The 20,083-nt window shown below is 36.4% G+C and overlaps 1 non-coding gene across 1 annotated transcript; it reads right to left on the bottom strand.

Moving 5' to 3' along the window:
• Positions 1–245: 245 nt before the first annotated feature.
• Positions 246–352, bottom strand: LOC120256669. The gene has a single exon (XR_005535379.1). It is a non-coding gene; the product is annotated as a small nucleolar RNA R71 (small nucleolar RNA).
• Between the last annotated feature and the right edge of the window lie 19,731 nt (positions 353–20,083).

Here is a 20,083-nt window from a genome sequence, read left to right as displayed (position 1 = left end):
CCGCACAATTCAACGGTTTGGCCGATGAGGATCCAAATAGTCATATAGAAAGCTTTCTCGAGGTGTGCGACATGCTGAAGATAAATGGGGTTACAGATGATGCCATCAAATTGAGAGCTTTCCCATTTTCCTTGAAGGGGAAAGCGAAGTAGTGGCTATACTCATTACCTACAGCATCAATCACTACATGGGAGGAGATGGTAGAAGCTTTTCTAGCCCGTTATTTCCCTCCCGGAAAATCAACAAAGCTTAGGAATGAGATCTCATCCTTTGTTCAGTTGGAATTGGAGTCTCTATTCGAGACATGGGAAAGGTTCAAGGAGCTCCTGAGAAATTGTCCGCAACATGAATTCCCGGAGTGGATGATTGTTCAAACCTTCTACAATGGTTTGAACCTGAGTACAAGGCAACTCTTGGATGCGGCACCAGGAGGTACCTTAGGTAGCAAAACCCCCGATGAGGCTCGTCAATTAATTGAGGAAATGGGGTTAAATAGTTACCAATAGAATGCTAGGGAGAAGAAAAAGGTGGCAGATATCGATGAAATCGATGCGGTGACCTCATTGGCGGCGCAAGTAGAAAAAGGTGGCTAGATCTCATAGCTTCGAATAGAGTTGCGACCGTGACCAATTGCCCGATTGTGGTGGAGGACAAGCTCCCTCCGATTGCCTGATCTCTTTTGGTGATGTTTTTTCAGTGGAAAACGTTGACTTTGTACGTAATGGCATGAGACCTCAAGGGAACCCATATAGCAATACTTAGAATTTAGGTTGGAAGAATCATCCCAACTTTTCATGGAGTAATCAAGGACCACAAAAGGCCATGGGGCCACCGGGTTTCCAACAACAACAACAAGCACCTCAAGTGGAAAACAGAATTTCAGGCTTGGAAACCCGAATGACGGATTTAGAGAATCACTTGGCTAGATTTGTTCAATTTGCAAATACACGGTTTGAATCAGTCGAGGCTACACTTCACAACCACACCGCTTCTTTGCACAACCTTGAAAATCATGGTGGGCAAATTGCGAAGTCTCTTTCCGAAAGGCCACATGGAAGTTTACCAAGCAATACGGAAACCAACCCTAGAGAACATGTGAAGGCGATCACTTTGAGAAGTGGTCGTGAGGTTGAAGGGAGGCTTCCGAGTGAGAAGCCGATAGAACACGCACCCGAGGTTGTAGCAGTTGAGGAGGGAGCAAAGAAAGAGAAAGAGGTGGCATCCCCACCTTTCAAGCCAAGAATCCCTTATCCTTCTAGATTGAAAAATGACCAATGGGATGAACAGTATAAGAAGTTCCTGAGTTTATTCAAGCAACTCCACATCAACATTCCTTTTGTAGAGGCATTAGCTCAAATGCCTAAGTATGCGAAGTTCCTGAAAGACTTGTTGACTAACAAGAGGAAGTTGGAGGAGAGTGCTTCAGTGGTGCTAGATGCTTCATGCTCGGCGGTGCTGTAAAAGAAAATGCCGAACAAGAAGAAAGACCCGGGAAGCTTCATCATTTCGTGTAACATCGGCAACTTAGGTGAGGAAATGGCATTGGCGGATTCAGGGGCAAATACCAATGTCATGCCATACACCTTTTTCCAAAAGCTAGGCTTGGGAGAGCCTAGGCCTACTCGGATGACTTTACAATTGGCGGACCAAATGGTACGACATCTGAGAGGTATCATTGAAGGCATGCTTGTCAAGGTGGACAAGTACATTTTTTCGGTTGACTTCGTAGTGCTCGATGTCGATGAGGTTGAGGATGTACCCTTGATACTTGGGAGACCGTTCTTGCGGACTTCCAAAGCATTGATTGACATGGATGGCGGAGAGCTCACATTGAGAGTTGGAGATGACAAACTCACTTACCGCCTTGCTGAAGCCATGAGGCATTCTCTCGATTTTGATGACACTTTGTATTTCCTAGACACTACTAATGAGCTTGTTGATGAATACATGCAGGAAATGTTCAACCCGGATCCATATGAAGGTTTGTTCGACCAAGAGGAGAGCAATGAAGAAGTCATGATGCTTGGTTTGACTGAAGAAGTAACATCTACCTTGGGGATATTGAAGAAGATGCTCCGGAAAATGAAGAGGGCTAGGAGACGCCACCGAAAACGCTCCAAGACTGATGGAGACGTACATGAACCAAGAAAGTTAGATGAACCATTGTTAGGTGGTCCGAAGCCCGATAGTACACCCTCCACCCTCAAGAGACTTTGCTCATCATGCTTTCAAGTTATGGGTAAGAGGGAAACCTTTATTCATGAACCCCGCGAGGTAAGCAAGGTAAGTCAAGCTTAGTGACGTTAAACAAGCACTTCTTGGGTGGCAACCCAAGTGTTTACTATTTTCTTATCTTTTAGTTTAGTTTGTTTGCATGAATAAATTGTTAAGTGTTGGTGTCTTAATTTTTAGATGCTTGTACTGCGATTTTGTTGTGGGTTTTTAAAATTCATCGTGTGTTTTATGAGGAATTGGCAAAGTTTGGTCGTTTGGGGTCTATTTCGTGTTTTTCACTGGTAAAATCTGCATAATAGGGTAGCCTCTGAGTGTGTAAACATGTTCACAGAATTTCTGCAGAGCCTGCAGATTTTTTCTAAGTCATCCAGAGAAAACACACGGGCGTGTGGAATTTCCACACGCCCCTGGGCGTATACTGCGAGCCCATCCAGAGAAGGCACAAGGGCGTGCGGCTGCCCCTGTGAACGACCATGTGAATGTTGCATGCCCGTGGGTAATTTCCGAGAACATGCAGATTTTTCAAAGAGCACACAGGGGCGTGGACTCGCCCCTGTGGGCAACCTTGTGAACCACACACGGGTGTGGGTAATTTTTGCACGCCTGTATGAGGCTCTGCAGAGGAGTTCTTTTCATCCCGAGAAGACACAGGGGCGTGCGGCTTCCCCTGTGGGTCGGGGGCACGGGCGTGGGTCTTTTCCGCACGCCCGTGGGAACTTGTTCAGAGTCAATGAAAGTTTTTTTCTCGAGAGCGCCCAGGAGCGTGCATTTGCCTCTGTGAAGCTCTTCAATAGGACGCACGGGCGTGGATAATTAACGCACGCCCGTGTGGTTGCACAGAACGCCAAGGGTCGTGAGTTTTCTTTAAAAGAAGAACCGTTTCTCTCCGCCTTCACAACTTCTATTCGTCTGAAAACACTTTCACATCACTCTCCGATTCCATAGCGCCAATTTGGGAGAATTTTAGCGAGGTTTTCCGGCCGATTCTTCACTTTTTCTTCCCATCTTGTCGGTAAGCCCTATTTCTCATGATTTTTGCCAATTCAATGATTCCATCGATTAATATGGTTGTAAATGGTTCATTTCTTCAATTAGAATGATGATTTATGTCTAGAATGAAGTTAGAAGCATTTTTGAGTTATATTTTTGGATTTTTGAAGCGTGGTCGTGCGGTTCTCACGCCGTGTGGATCCACACGACCGTGCGGAAATTCCACACGACCGTGTGGATTTCTGCAGCATTGGTTTATCAACTTGTTTGATCAATTTTGTTTAAATCTTGTAGATTATGGCACCTAGGTCAAAGAAGCAAGCTGATAAGAGACCACATGAGTCATCTCCTGAGCCCGAGGACATGCAGTTTATAATTCCAGAGCATCAGGTTCGCTATGAGCGCCTGTCGAGGCTCCGTTTTGAGCAGACTCGATTCTTAGACACGACTATATTACGCGATCTGCAGCAGGGAGATGAGTTTGTTGATGAGATCGAGGATCTCGTTTCAGAAGGTGGTTGGCGGCAGTTGCTGACGATTAGAGAGCCAGACCATCCGAGAGTTTGCACTGGAGATGCTTTCATCATTCGAGTTCGATAGATCGTATGCGAGCTTCGACAGTGTGGACACCATTCAGTTCAGAGTATTTGGACACCACCATAGCTTGAGCATCACACAGTTTTCAGTACTACTTGGCTTCTATGAGGAGGCATTCACAGATACAGAGGAGTAGCGCAGTTACCGACTTATTACCCTGGAACCTTGACCCCGTAGAGAGCTTACAGAGTGTTATGTGGTCAAGGTCAGTATGAGCCAGGGGTGTCCAAGGCCACGTGCCTTTTCTCGACCCTGCATACTGAGATACTTGCATGCCATTATGAGTAGGTCGGGTGAATGGCCGTGGTGATAGCACTAGTGTCTGAGCCGTCGAGAGCTACTATGACTTGTACTCGATGGTGCAGTGCGTCTCGATTCATTTAGGGGCACATCCTAGCGAGTACATCGGACATCGGGGGACACTATGCTGGGCGGGAGCGATCTTCTCGGGCCCCTACATTACGAGATTAGTGTTAGGCATGGGTCTCTTGGATTCGATTCGCGGGGCCGAGAAGACGAGTGTACCTGCTCCCCTGAGTCTAGAGACGATGCGGATGATGGGCATGGTCCGTAGGGTTCGGACAAGGATTTTGCTTTAGTACTACCAGCTCCAGAGATAGCCGAGGATGAGGGTGATGAAGCCGGAGCATCTCAACCCACTCCCGAGCCTCTGCCAGCAATGATGGAAACCGAGGCACCTCTAGTGGCAGAGGAGCCACCCCTAGTGCGTATGTTTTCACTATCGCGAGCCAATGATCGCTTTGAGAGGCTCGAGAATGCTATAGGAGTGGTCCGAGCTGAGGTTGCCGAGATTAGGGCTATGAAGGCTACTTAGTACACAGAGTTCATACCGTGTTTCGACGTGTTACAGCAGATTTTAGAGCGAGACATCGCCTCATCATTTGTATTGCAGCCGAGGACTCCGCCGGCCCCCTCAGTTCCTCTAGCACCTCCATCCTCTACCCCGGCACAGGTAGGCCCACTATGTGCTTCAGCAGCAGCAGCAGCACAGGAGCCTGAGAGCAGCACCGACACTTGACTTTTCCTTTACTTTCTTGCATTTTATTTTATTTTTCCTGTTTTTAGACTTTTTCAATCATAAAGGATTGTCTTTCTGAGTTTATTTTCATTTTGCATCATCGAGTTGTATTCATTGATTTATCTTTTATATACACTCGATTTATTTTGTCTTTATTGAGCTTCACTGAACCCCCTCGTGTATGCGTGCAGATGGTCTTGTCTTCTTGGGAATTGAGACTTAGTCATGGGCACGGCCAAGGTACTGAGGTACTTGGCCATGTGAGCTTCATAACCCGTTGGAACCCTACTCCCAACGAACTAGCTTCATCAAACACCACACTAGGAGTCAGGGGAGTATTGTTTTGATTGCTTCTCCCACATTTGCTTTTCTATGATTTATATTTTGAGTGAGCTTGAATGTGTACATTCGGGACAATGTACAACTTAAGTGTGGGGTTGTGGGGGGTTTCATAGTGCACACATCTTTTCTATTGTTCTTGATTGATATATGCGCACATAGCCAATGGTGGTTCACCTTAATTGCAATGATTGTATTCTTGAGTTTAGGAGAATTTCTAACATTAAATGTTTTCATGCTCTAGTTATTGCTTTAATTTCTAGGAATTTTTGCTCGATTTATACTTAATGCACTACTCACTCTTTGAACTCTATTGGAAACTCATTGTCGATGTTAAAGGTACTAGTTAGGTTTATTTTCTTGTGCTAAATTCTCAAACAAAAAAAAAATAAAAAAAAATAAAAAAATATGAAAAGAAAGAACAAAATAGTTTTATTGTTTATTTGTGCTTGTAGGGTGGAAAGAGCTACCACCTATGTAGTATGAAGCTACTCTCATAAGTTGGATACTAGCTATGCCCTAATGAGAGAAAGAGCTATCTCATAGGATGAGTGAAAGCTACCACTACAATAGAAAGAGCTACCACCTCGAAAGTGTGAAAGCCACCTTAGCGGCCGCTTTGGAAAGGGCTACCTTAGAGGATGTGTGAAGCTACTACCATCTTTGAAATTGCTGTCACTTTTGTAGATAAATAAGTCCCTTGTACTTAGAATTTTGAGGAGTATACCTTGGGTTGTTTTGAGTGAGTTCACACAAATACATGATTTCGGGTTTGTTGTCCTTTTTTACGCAAGTTTTTAGCTAGAGCTATGATTTTTTGTTTTTAATGTTGAAATTTACCTTACTTGTAGAATGCTCTCTTTGTATTCTTTGGTGAACCTAAGGTTAAGCACTTTCAATATTTTCTTCATTGATGCACAGAATGTTTAATTTTTGCTTGAGGACAAGCAAAAGCTTAAGTGTGGGGGAGTTTGATAAGTGCTTGTGTGATATGAATGCGAAGCATTCTTTCCTTATTTTGAGCATTACGTTTCTCGGGTTTTTACACTAATATGTGTGTTTTTATGTTATTTTTATGCAAGTATGGTTGTGAGGCCGAGTATGAAGGAAATAGGCCAATGTGGATCACAATGCACCAATTTTGAAGGAAATCTTGCTAAGGTTCAAACGCGAAGACATAGGTCGATGTGAGATGCTAGAGTGTGTGCCAACCTCCTCGTATTCGAGTTGGCACATCCATTTGGAGGGGCACAAAGGCAGTCACACTCGAGCATTCAGACTTATGCACATAGAACAAGAGTTTCACCAACGTGTACACCATTGAAGAAGCAAGTGATCCACGACGTGAATGTGTGCCCGTTTGCGTTACCCCGATGAAAGTATGGAATTGGGAAGCTATTCAGGATGAATGTTGTAGCAGAGTACTGCAGCAACAGTGTAGCATGCACTGTAGCAGCACTGTTCACAGTCGGCCGAGAAACCAGAGAAACAGAGAATCCACACGGGCGTGTGGAAATTATCCACGCCCGTGTGGAAATTTTGTACCGGCGCGTGGAACATCCACGCCGGTGTAGTAGCCCGATTCTAGCCCTATTTAAAGCCGAATCAGCCCCGATTTTTGTATTCCTTTCTCCATCTTTTCCCCAACTTGTGAGAGGGCTTCGGCTAGGGTTTTGAGGGGTATTGACTAGGTTTTTGGAGAGATTTGACGGCTCCAACATCGTGCATCATTTGGAAGAAGGTTATTGGGAGAGCTTTCGTCGGCACCGATCCAGCTAGGTGTATCCTAGGCCGGACAAAGGATCCCTTTCGACGAGTAGAGGACTCTCCAGAAGACCATCGACATGACCAATGAGTGGGTTTCTTTATGGATTCATTGCTTTTACATTCTATTTCTTTGATTGTAATTAGCTCCATGGAGAGCTAAACCCCTAGTGGGTACTCGGGTATTGTGAACCCTAGGATGTATTTGTTTCTTTGAACCTCTTTATTATGCTTTCAATAAATTGATGTTTATTGTGAGTTCCAACCTTGAATGCTTCATTGTATGAACATTTCCCCTAGAGTGACACTAGGGTTGAGAGTTCTTGTTGGTAACCTTGTGAGTGAGTGACACACCATAAGCGTTAGACAAAGCTAGGTTGGAGAGGGTTGAGAGGGTGAGTCGAGAGGTACAGGAGCGCCCCCTTTCCCCTCCGGTGTGATTGATTCTACCTCCGTTCCTCGAGTTCTTTGAGGCCATAATAGAGTGAATGGTCTAAGGGATGAACTTCCGCTGGGGCTTAGTTGCACGTGCAACGGAGTGAAGCGTTGAGGTGATCATAGTATCTAGGGCTCAATTGTGGTTAGGGACCTTTCACCTGGACCAAAGGGTTAGGTCTATAATTAGGAAGAGATTTATCACTTGGAATCCCTAGAGCTCATTGCAACTCTATGCGAGTGTGAGGTGTTGGGATTGTTCGATTTCTCCTCCGGGACATGTATAGAGTTAGGCATAGTTGACCTTAGATTTGGGACTATGTAATAAAGGATTTCCACCACTCACCATTGCATTGATTAGGAGGCATAATAGAGGGTTCTTGCACTTGAAACAATTATCCTAGGCGGAGTATTATCCGGGTACACCATCTCTATCGATTGCCTTACCCCCCTTCTTTACCTTTGCTCTCTTTCTTGTTGCTTTTATTGTTGAGAATTGAATCATTATCACACTCCTTATCATTGATCTTTCACATAGCTAAGAATCGAATTAACTATTTTTATTCCCTACTCCATGTGGATTCGATACCCGCTCACCCGGGATTATTACTTCGACAAACCCGTGCACTTGCGGGATATACTCAAGGGGACCTTGTCATGCCTCCTTTTTTTGAATCCAAATCCAAATCCTGTATTTTCTTATAATAGTGTCACCTATTTTTCAATCAAAATCCTAATCCTATGTTTAATTTTTTGAATGCCCAAACATTTCCTATCTTTCAATCAAAACCCAAGTCCTATGTTTACTCTTCTTAATGGCTCCTATTTTTTAATCAAAATCCTAATCCTATGTTTTCTCTTGGAAATGTCTACTCTTTCTTAATCAAAACCCTAATCATATGTTTTTTATTCGAAATGTCTCACATTTTTCTGTTTTGAATCAAAACTCTAATCCTATGTTTTCTTTATAGAATATCTCCTATTTTGCAAACAAAACATGAATCTTATTTTTTCTCCCCTATTCATCAATTTTTAATCAAAACCCTAATCCTATGTTTTCTTTTGTGAATATCGGTTAATCTTGAATCAAAAAAATATCCATATATTTTCCTTTCTTAATGTCACATATTTTTAAATCAACACTGTAATCCTATGTTTTTGTTTCGAATGCCTCTTACGTTTTAATCAAAACGCTTATCTAATGTTTTCTTTTGGGGAATGTCTGGTTTTTTTGAATCAAAATAATAATCCTATGTTTTATTTTCGAAATGTCTCATATTTTTCAATCAAAACCCAAATACTATAATTTCTTTTCGGAATATCCACTATTTTTGAATTAAAACCATAATGCTATGTTTTTTTACACTAATGTCACATATTTTGATTCAAAACCCTAATGTTATATTTTCTTTTGGGAATGTCTGCTATTTTTGAATAAAAAAACCTGATCGGAATGTATAATATTTTTTTATTTAAACCCATAATTCTATGTTTTTCTTTTCGGAATGTTTAATATTTTACAATCGAAAACACTAACCTTTGTTTTTCTTTTTGGTAATTTACGGTATTTTTTTCAATCAAAAACCACTGATCCTATATTTTTCTTTTTGGAAATATTTTTTTAAAAAAATGTTATACATTAAGAAATTTTTTTGAAATGTCTCATATTTTTTTAGAAAAAAAGGAGACATTTCCAAAAAGAAAAACATTGTTCATTGTATCTATCAATCAAAACCAGAATCCTATGTTTTCTTTTCAAAATGTCTCATTTGTTTGAATTAAAACCCTAGTCTTATGTTTTATTTTTTTGTAATGTCTCCTATTTTTTTCAATCAAAAACACTAATTTTTATGTTATCTTTTTAGAAATGTTTCCATTTTTTTAAGTTAAAACCATAATCTTAATTTTTTTCTTTTAGGATATGGTATTATTTAATCAAGACCATAATAAAAATATTTTTCTTTAGGACATAATGCCTATTTTTAGGATTTTAATCAAAAAACTAATCCTTCATTTTCTTCTAGTAATATCTCTTATTTTTTAATCAAAACTTATTTCTATGTTTTATTTTTAAATTGTCTGCTATTTAAAATCAAAACAATAATCCTATGTTTTCTTTTTGGAATCCTACTATACTTGAATCAAAATCATAATCCTATGTTTTCTTTTTGGAAGGTCTCCTATTTTGCAACTAAACAAAAATCTATTGGTTTCTTTTCGCAATGCCTTTTATTTATCTGTTTTTTAATAAAAACCCTAACCTATTTTTTTTTTTTTGTTATGCCTACAATATTCGAATAAAAAAAATACAATATTTGAATAATAAAATGTCCCTTATTTTTTTAGTTTTTTTATTAAATAAAAGAAAAAAATAGGGGCCATTTCAAAAAGAAAAAAACATAGCATTTGGGTTTTAATTCAAACATAGGAATTACTCCTATTAGGATTAGGGTTTTGATTAAAAAATAGTAGATATTCCGAAAAAACATAACATTACCGATAAATAGGAGACATTAAGTGTAATACCCTGAACCTTTGGATAATTCTTTGAAAAAATATATTTAGGGTAATACTACGAGTTCTGAGTAAGATTTTTGTCTGGAGTAATTTTTGGTGAGAAACCCAAGTGGAAAGAACAAGGACTTAAATGTAAAAAGTTTTTAAAAAGATTTTGGGTTAAAGAATAAATGAAAAAGGATGGACATGAAATGTTTATGGAATCCGAGGACTGAAAGGTAAGATGGAAGGGATCTTTTTAAAAATGTTGTGTTATAACCTGGGGACCGTTGGGTAATTTTAAAGGACCTTTTTGAGAATACTATTTCATAATTCAAGGGACCATTTGGGGAGTTTTTTTCAGGGACTGTTTTGTAAGAAATTATCTTTTCAGGGACTAAAAAGTGAATTTCGGCTGAAGAGTTAATTGAGAGAAAAAAATCTAGAGCTTGTGTTGTTCATCTTCTTCTCCACCATTTTAGCTACTGATAACCCGAGAGTTAATGAAGAAATGAGAGAGAAATTAGAGGTTTTTAAAGAGAAAAAAACTTGGAGATCGTCGGAGGGAGCTCATGGGAGGGATGACTTGGCTTAGTAAGAGGCTTCCTGTATTATTTTTTTGGCATGGATGTATGTATGCATGTATATATGTATATATGTATATATTGGTTATTTGATGAAGAAAATAATAGATTTGAGTAGAAATAATCATGGTTTGTTGTTGATGGATGATGAATGCTTGAAGTTATTTGAAAAAATACTTGTATTTGTGATGAATCTAGTTTGACTAGAGGATGAGATTTTTCGGTTTCTCTGTAGCAATTCTTGTAGCACCGAGATTAGAGTTTTAGTTTAGTTAATTAAGTTGATGATTACGATGATTAAAAGGTGTTAATGATGATTGTTGGATTGGAATTGGTTGGGTTTAGCCAAATTGATTTTTGTTGAGTTGAATTGAATTGATTGAGTTGAGTTTGATTTTGGTTTTAACCAAGTTCATTTAATTGAATTGGAATTGGGTTTGGATGAGAATTGAAGTGGTTGGGTTTAATTGAATTGATCCAGTGCAGGGTTTGATCAAATCAAGTTGAGTATGGTTGGACTTGAATGGTTTTGGTTGACTTAAATTGGTTGAAGTTGATTTGGGTTTTGGTTTTAGATGTTGGGCTAAAGGTTTCGAGGCTGAACCAATTGGAAGAGAGTGGGTTCGGTTGAACCAAAGCTGGTTCAACAGAATTTGTATAAGAATTAAGTTGGTTCAAGGCTAGTGGGTTTAATTAAACCCGGTTCAGTTGAATTTGAGTTTGATTCGAGTGGAATTGAGGTTGGTTCAGGTTGGTTCAGAATGGTCTAGCCCAAATTGAGTTGGCTTAAGTGCAATTGGAGACCAATTTGATTATGCAGAGTCGAGGGTTTGAACCGATTGGAGTGAGTGGGCCCAATTAGAGAGTCGGGTTATTGCTTTCATGTATTTTTCTATTGAGTTCGATTATGTTTTTAGTTGTCATAATTGTTTATTTATTTTATTATGTTATCCCTGTTAGGTGTTGATTAGGCTTGGGAGGGGAGTTCAGGTCTAGCAAGAAACCCAAGGGAGACCGAGTGAGTTGGTAGTGGCTATTATTTTTAAATAAATAAATTATTATTATTATTTTTGAAATAATTGTTTAATGGCTAGTATTTTTGGAAATAAATGTTTAAGTATTTCATTTTTATCATGTTTAATTACGTATAAGGTCGAAATATACTTATATTTATTTTTCCTACGATGTGCCATGATAACTAGTATTGATACATCGAGTTTTGTATAATTATACGTGTTGTGAATAGTAGAAATACATGTATATGTGATTTAATTATTCAATTCATGTATTTATTTTTTTGGATGGGTACATATCTTTGCTTTGATTTGGAATGATTTGTGAAATCGTATGCGCGTATTAAAAAATGTTTTTCTACGACAATATTTGTGGAGCCGGGTTTTCATTCTGGTATAGGAATGGTATTATGGATCTTCTTGGTATTATACATTGTTATACTTTTGGCATTGGCTTTGTGGAAAAATAATGGTTATTTCCGTGATGTGAATGCTTGTCTCGGATAAGGATCCCTGTGATATGATTTATATCGATTGTATTATTGATGTATCTACTTGATGGTTTTGGGACGGTGACGGCGGGCTAAGGCCCGACTCTGCGATGAGTGGGTCCCCACGGGCCGACCTTTAGAGGTGGCGTGGTGGACACGGGTGTTGATTTCTACGAGGGCCGGTTCGGGTGGGAGCGTAGAGCCACGGCTGGATATTCATCGGAGTGGCCAGGGGGTCACCGACCGGTGAACCGATGGGTCAACGTTAAGGACATGAGTTCCTTGACGGCTCTGAACCTAGCCGCGGCCACGGCGAGGGTTTAGAGAGTTTTCTAGACCATGTTATGCTGGGTGAGTGTTGGGTATTGCTTTATTTTGAATTTGAGATTTATGTTATATTTTTGAATTGTGATGAGACCAGACTCTCACAAAATTTGTGTTTTCTGAGAAAATCAAATTGATGTTGATTTATGTTGAATTTATGTTTCAAGAGTTCTTTAAGAATTGTATTTTGCTAGAATTCTGGTATTTTGGAAAAGTTGGAAAATTATTTGAGCAGTTGGTATTTATATACTTTATATACATTGTATTTAAGTATTTAAAATTATTAAAGCCACTACCGACCAACTCGAGATGTCTTTGTAGGCTGCAGGAGAAGGACCCAAGATTGCCTGTTCGACTATAGTGCTAGTCAGGTTGAGTCCAAGATTGCAGTGGGTCCCATATCTTTCTTTCTATTTATTGTTGTTGTGATCTTGTAGCGGTTGAACCCGCAAATTTGAGTTATTGTATTCATGGTATTTATGTATTTGAACCTGTAGTTGGTGTGAAGTTGTAAAATGTGATTTGTAAGTTTGATTTGGTTTTTGAGAGGCGTCAGTTTCCAGTTAAAAGGGATTTTTAACTGATGGGTGCCACATTTACCTCGGTGGAAGGGGTGGGTGTGACATCTTTTGGTATCAGAGCTGTAGGTTGAGATATCCCGGTTTGGTAGAGATTACGGGTTGTGATCTGAGCCTAAGTTTAGAAGTCATGTCTAGACTTAGAGGTTTAGTAGTGATTAGACAGAAAGTTAAGGGCCCAGTAGAAGTATTTAGAGTCTCCAATCGGGTTAAAACCTAAGTTGCATATTGGGATTGAGGACTGATAGTAGGTTCTGACATTTGAGACAAAGAGCTGAGTAGTGTACTGTGATCAGGATCATGGGTTGAGATATTTGACAGAATTGTTTTTATCCAAAATGAGTTGACTTGAAGATGCCAAAGAAATGTGTTTGGCATGTTGTTTGTTGACTGATACATAGTGATTTGCAGTGTGATTATTTACTATTGAGCTGATTTCTAGCAAGAGAAACAGATTTTGGAAGAAGTAAATGAAATTCAGTGATATCAGATTGATGCATGTTAAGAAATTTCGAGGACGAAATTTTCTTAAGGGGGAAGGATTGTAATACCCTGAACCTTTGGATAATTACTGAAAAAAATATATTTAGTTTAATGCTACAGTTGCAGTAAGATTTTTGTACAGAGTAATTTTGGTGAGAAACCCAAGTGGAAAGAACAAGGACTTAAATGTAAAAGTTTTTAAAAGATTTTGGGTTAAAGAATAAATGAAAAGGATGGACATGAAATGTTTATGGAAACCGAGGACTGAAAGGTAAGATGGAAGGGATCTTTTTAAAATGTTGTGTTATAACCTGGGGACCGTTGGGTAATTTTAAAGGACCTTTTGAGAATACTATTTCATAATTCAAGGACCATTTGGGAGTTTTTCAGGGACTGTTTTGTAAGAAATTATCTTTTCAGGGACTAAAAGTGAATTTCGGCTGAAGAGTTAATTGAGAGAAAAAAATTTAGAGCTTGTGTTGTTCATCTTCTTCTCCACCATTTAGCTCACGATGAACCCTGAGAGTTATGAAGAAATGAGAGAGAAATTAGAGGTTTTTAAAGAGAAAAACTTGGAGATCGTCGGAGGGAGACATGGGAGGGATGACTTAGCAGTAAGAGGCTTCCTTGTATTATTTTTTTGGCATGGATGTATGCATGTATATATGTATATATTGGTTATTTGATGAAGAAAAATGATAGATTTGAGTAGAAATAATCATGGTTTTGTTGTTGATGGATGATGAATGCTTGAAGTTATTTGGAAAAAATACTCAGTATTTGTGATGAATCTAGTTTGACTAGAGGATGAGATTTTTCGGTTTTCTATCGTAGCACTATCTTTAGTGCCTGAGATTAGAGTTTGGTTTAGTTAATTAAGTTGATGATTACGATGATTAAGGTGTTAATGATGATTGTTGGATTGGAATTGGTTGGGTTTAGCCAAATTGATTTGGTTGAGTTGAATTGAATTGATTGAGTTGAGTTTGATTTGGTTTAACCAAGTTCATTTAATTGAATTGGAATTGGGTTTGGATGAGAATTGAAGTGGTTGGGTTTAATTGAATTGATCCGGTGCCGGGTTTGATCAAATCAAGTTGAGTATGGTTGGACTTGAATGGTTTGGTTGAATTAAATTGGTTGAGTTGATTTGGGTTTGGTTTAGATGTTGGGCTAAAGGTTGGGCTGAACCAATTGGAAGAGATTAGGGTTCGGTTGAACCAAAGTCTGGTTCAACGAATTTGTATATAAATTAAGTTGGTTCAAGGCTAGTGGGTTTAATTAAACCCTGGTTCGGTGAATTTGAGTTTGATTCGGTGGAATTGAGGTTGGTTCGAGTTGGTTCGAGAATGGTTCAGCCCAAATTGAGTTGGCTTAAGTGCAATTGGAGACCAATTTGATTATGCAAGGTCGAGTTTTGAACCGATTGGAGTGAGTGGGCCCAATTAGAGAGTCGGTTATTGCTTTCATGTATTTTTCTCGTTGAGTTCAATTATGTTTTTAGTTGTCATAATTGTTTATTTATTTTATTATGTTATCCTGTTAGGTGTTGATTAGGCTTGGGAGGGAGTTCAGTGTCTGTAAGAAACCAAGGAGACCCAGGGTGAGTTAGTAGTGGCTATTATTTTAAATAAATAAATTATTATTATTATTTTGAAATAATTGTTTAATGGCTAGTATTTTTGGAAATAAATGTTTAAGTATTTCATTTTATCATGTTTAATTGCAGTATAAAGGTCGAAATATACTTATATTTATTTTTCCTACGATGTGCCATGATAACCCGTATTGATACATCGGTTTTTGTATAATTATACGTATTTGTGAATAGTAGAAATACATGTATATGTGATTTAATTATTCAATTCATGTATTTATTTTTTTGGATGGGTACATATCTCGCTTTGATTTGGAATGATTTGTGAAATCGTATGCCGTATTAAAAATGTTTTCTACCGACAATATTTGTGGGAACGGTTTTCATTCCCGGTATAGGAATGGTATTATGGATCTTTACTGGTATTATACATTGTTATACTTTTGGCATTGGCTTTGTGGAAAATAATGGTTATTTCCGTGATGTGAATGCTTGTCCTGGATAAGGATCCTGTGATATGATTTATATCGATTGTATTATTGATGTATCTACTTGATGGTTTGGACGGTGACGGCGGGCTAAGGCCCGACTACTGCAGTAGTGGGTCCCCACGGGCCAGCCTTTAGAGGTGGCGTGGTGGACCTGGGTGTTGATTTCTCGAGGGCCGCTCGGGTGGGGGCGTAGAGCCACGATCGGATATTCATCGGAGCATGGGGGTCGCCGACGGTGAACCCGATGGGTCGACGATAGGGACATATGAGTTCCTTGATGGCTCGAACTCTAAGCTGGCCACGGCGAGGGTTTAGAGAGTTTTCTAGACCATGTTATGCTGGGTGAGTGTTGGGTATTGCTTTATTTCGAATTTGAGATTTATGTTATATTTTTGAATTGTGATGAGACTGGGATTTCTCACAAAATTTGTGTTTTCGAGAAAAATCAAATTGATGTTGATTTATGTTGAATTTATGTTTCAAGAGTTCTTTAAGAATTGTATTTTTGCTAGAATTCAGTATTTTTGAAAAAGTTGGAAAATTATTTGAGCGATTGGTATTTTATATACTTTATATACATTGTATTTAAGTATTTAAAAATTATTAAGCCACTCACAGACCAGTGAATGTCATCATAAGTCTGCAGGAGAAGGACCCTAGATTGCTGTTCGACTATAGTGCTAGTCGGGTTGAGTCAAAGATTGCAGTGGGTCCCATATCTTTCTTTCTATTTATTGTTGTTGTGATCTTGTAGCAGTTGAACCCGCAAATTTGAGTTATTATATTCATGGTATTTATATATTTGAACCTTTGAGTTGGTGTGAAGTTGTAAAAATGTGATTTATAAGTTTGATTTGGTTTTTAGAGGTGTCGGTTTCAGTTAAAAAGGATTTTTAACTGATGGGTGCCACATTTACCTCGGTGGAAGGGGTGGGTGTGACATTAAGAATACATTTCTATTATTTGGGAATGAATAGTTGAAAACATTACTATAAGAAAGCATTGGATTAGGATTTTGATTAAAAATTAGCAGGGATTCGCAAAATAAAAGAAAATATAGGATTAGTTTTTTTATTAAAAAATATTAATCAAAATAGAAATCCAATATTTTCTTTTTGGATTGCCTCATATTTTTTAATTAAAACCGCTAATCCTATGTTTTCTTTTCGTAATATCTCCTATTTTTCAATCAAAACACTAAATCTATGTTTTCTTTTAAAATGTTTCCTATTTATTAGTTTTCAATCAAAAACCTAATCCTATATTTTATTTTTAGAATATCTCCTATTTATCAATGAAAAACCTAATCTTGTGTTTTATTTTTGGAAGATCTCTTATTTTTCAATGAAAAGCCTAATCCTATTTTTCCTTTTTGTAATGGCTCTTATTTTTGAATCAAAATCCAAAGCCTAAGTTTTCTTATTGAAATGTCCCCCTATTTTTTTGATTTTAATCAAAACCCTAATCCCATGTTTTATTATACTAACGTCTCCTATATTTTAATCAAAACCTTAATTTAGTGTTTTCTTTTCAAAATGTGTAATATCTTTCATTCAAAACCCTAATCCTATGTTTTTGTTTCAGAATTTATATTATTTTTTAATAAAAACATTAATCATATGTTTTCCAACAGTAATGTCTCCCATTTTTCATTCAAAAAAACATAATCCTATGTTTTTCTTAAAGCAATGTCACTTCATTATCAATCAACCCATTCTTTAATAACCATTTTGAACCCACAGATTAATTTGCTCTATGACTCATACCAACAATTATCATGTGTTTTTTTATAGTAATGTCTTCTATTTTTCAAACAAAACCCTAGTCCTATATTTTCTTTTTGGAATGCCTACTATATGTGAATCAAAAAAATCTTTTATCCTATGTTTTTGGAATGTCTCCTATTTTTGTAAGCAAAACCCCGAAGCCTATATTTTCATTTCTTAATGACTCATGTTTTTAATCAAAACCCTATGCATAAGTTTTTTTTTCTTGGAATGCCTGCTATTTTTTAATCAAAACCCTAGTATTATGTTTTCTTTTATGAATGTCTGCTATTTTTTATTTTAAACCCTAAGCCTATGTTTTATTTTTAGAATGTCTTATATTTTTCAATCAAAACCTTAATTCTATATTTTCTTTTTAGAATACCTACTATTTTTCAATAAAATCCCTAATCCTATGTTTCCTTTTCGGAATGTCTACTATTTTTGAATTAAAAAACTAATCCTATGTTTTCTTCTAGTAATGTCTTCTATTTTTCAATCAAAAATTTAATAATACGTTTACTTTTCGGATGCCTACCATATTTGAATCCAAACCCTAAAGTTTTGTGTTCATTTCGGAGTGTCTCCTATTTTGCAAACAAAACTAGAATGCAATGTTTTATTTTCTTAATGTCTCCTATTTATAAGTTTTGAATCATAACCATACCCTATGTTTTCTTTTCTGAATGTCTCCTATTTTTTAATGAAAAACCTACCATTCTTTCATTTCAGAATGTCCATTATTTTTTAATGAAAACTCTAATCTTATGTTTTCTTTTAAAAATGTGTCCTATTTTTAAGATTTGAATCAGAACCCTAATATTTTGTTTTCTATTTGAAATGTTTCATTTTTTTGAATCAAAATCCTAATCCTATCCTTTGTTTTTGAAATGTCTGCTAATTTCTAATCAAAACCATAAACCGATATTTTCTTTTTAGAATGTATCATATATTTCATTCAAAACCCAAATCCTCTATTTTTCTTTCTTAATGCCTCCTATTTTTCAATCAAAACACTAATTCTATGTTATATATATATATATATATATATATATTTGGAATGTCTCCTATTTTGCAAATGTAACCCGAACCCTATGTTTTTTTTTCTTAATGTCTCATATTTTTTAATCAAAATCCAAATCCTAAGTCTTATTTTTTTGGAATGCGTCAAATCTTTTAATCAAAACCCTAATCTTATGTTTAGGTTTGGGAATGTCTACTATTTTTTATTCAAAGCCCTAATCCTATGTTTTATTTTTGGAATGTCTTATATTTTTAATTTAAAACTCTAATCTTATGTTTTCTTTTCGAAATTCCTACTATATTTCAATCAAAACTATAATCCTACATTTTCTTTTCGGAATGCCTACTATTTTTTAATAAAACCCCTAATCATATATTTTCTTATAGTAATTTCTCCTATTTTTCAAACAAAACATGAATTGTATGTTTTCTTTCCTTAAAGTCTCCTATTTATCAGTTTTGAATCAAAACCCTAGCCTATGTTTTCTTTTCGAAATGTCTCCAAATTTTCAATCAAAATCCAATCTTTTCTTTTTTCTTTTCAGAATGACTGCTATTTTTGAATCCAAAGATTAGTCTTATGTTTTCCTTTCGTAATGTGTCCTATTTTACAAGTTTGAATCAAAACCCTAGTCCGATTGTTTGTTTTTCAGAATGCCTCTTATTTTAAATCAAAATGGTTATCCTATGTTTTTTTTGTAATATCTACTATTTTTGAATCAAAACACTAATCTCATGTTTTCATATAGTAATGTCTCTTATTTTTCAATCAAAACCTTAATGCTGTGTTTTCTTTACGGAATGCCTATTATATTTGAATCAAAACACTATTTCTTTGTTTTTTTTTTCTGAATGTCTATAATTTTTTTAATCAAAACCATAATCCTATGTTTTCCTATGGTAATGTCTCATATTTTATATTTAAAACACAAATCCTATTTTTTTATAATAACGTCTCTTAAATTTAATCAAAACCCTAATCATTTGTTTTATTTTTAGAATACCTACTATATTTGAATCAAAACTCAAATCGTATATTTTCTTTTCAAAATGGCTACTATTTTTAAATCAAACCATTAATTCTTTGTTTTTTCTCAAAATGTCTACTATTTTGAATAAAAACCCAGTCCTATGTTTTGTTTTGGAAATGCCCACTATTTTTTGGTCATTAATCAAATCTCTAATCCAATGTTTTATCGTGGTAATGTCTCTTGATTTTGAATCAAAATCCTAATCCTATGTTTCCTTCTCAATTTATGAATCAAAATTCTAAAAACATGTTTTCTTATACTAATGTCTCCTATTTTTCATTCGAAACCTTAATCCTAGGTTTCATATAGAAATGTCTCTTATTTATCAATCAAAAATCTAATCCTATGTTTTCTTACAGTAATGTTTCCAATTTTTCAATCAAAACCCTAATCCTATGTTTCTTCTTAGAATACCTACCATGTCTGAATCAAAACCATAATCCAATGTTTTCTTTTAGAATTGTCTCCTATTTTGGAAAGAAAAACGCAAATCCTATGTTTTCTTTTCTTAATGTATCATATTTTTTAATCTAAACCCTAATCTTCTATTTTCTATTGGGAATGTTAGCTATTTTTGATACAAAACACTAATCCTATGTCTTATTTTCAAAATGTCTCGTAATTTTCACGCAAAACACTAATCCTATGTATTCTATTTGGAATTCTATTATTTTTAAATTAAAACCTTAATCCTATGTTTTCTTATAGAAATATCTCCTATTTTTCAATTAAAACAATAATTCTATATTTTCTTTTTGAAATTCATACTATATTTGAATCAAAAAAAAACTTGCATCTAGGTTTGCC

Source organism: Dioscorea cayenensis, unplaced genomic scaffold (genome assembly GCF_009730915.1).
Source record: "Dioscorea cayenensis subsp. rotundata cultivar TDr96_F1 unplaced genomic scaffold, TDr96_F1_v2_PseudoChromosome.rev07_lg8_w22 25.fasta BLBR01001555.1, whole genome shotgun sequence".
Classification (NCBI taxonomy): Eukaryota; Viridiplantae; Streptophyta; class Magnoliopsida; order Dioscoreales; family Dioscoreaceae; genus Dioscorea; species Dioscorea cayenensis.
Note: the sequence above shows the minus strand (reverse complement) of the source record. Positions and strands in the feature narration are given on the sequence as shown.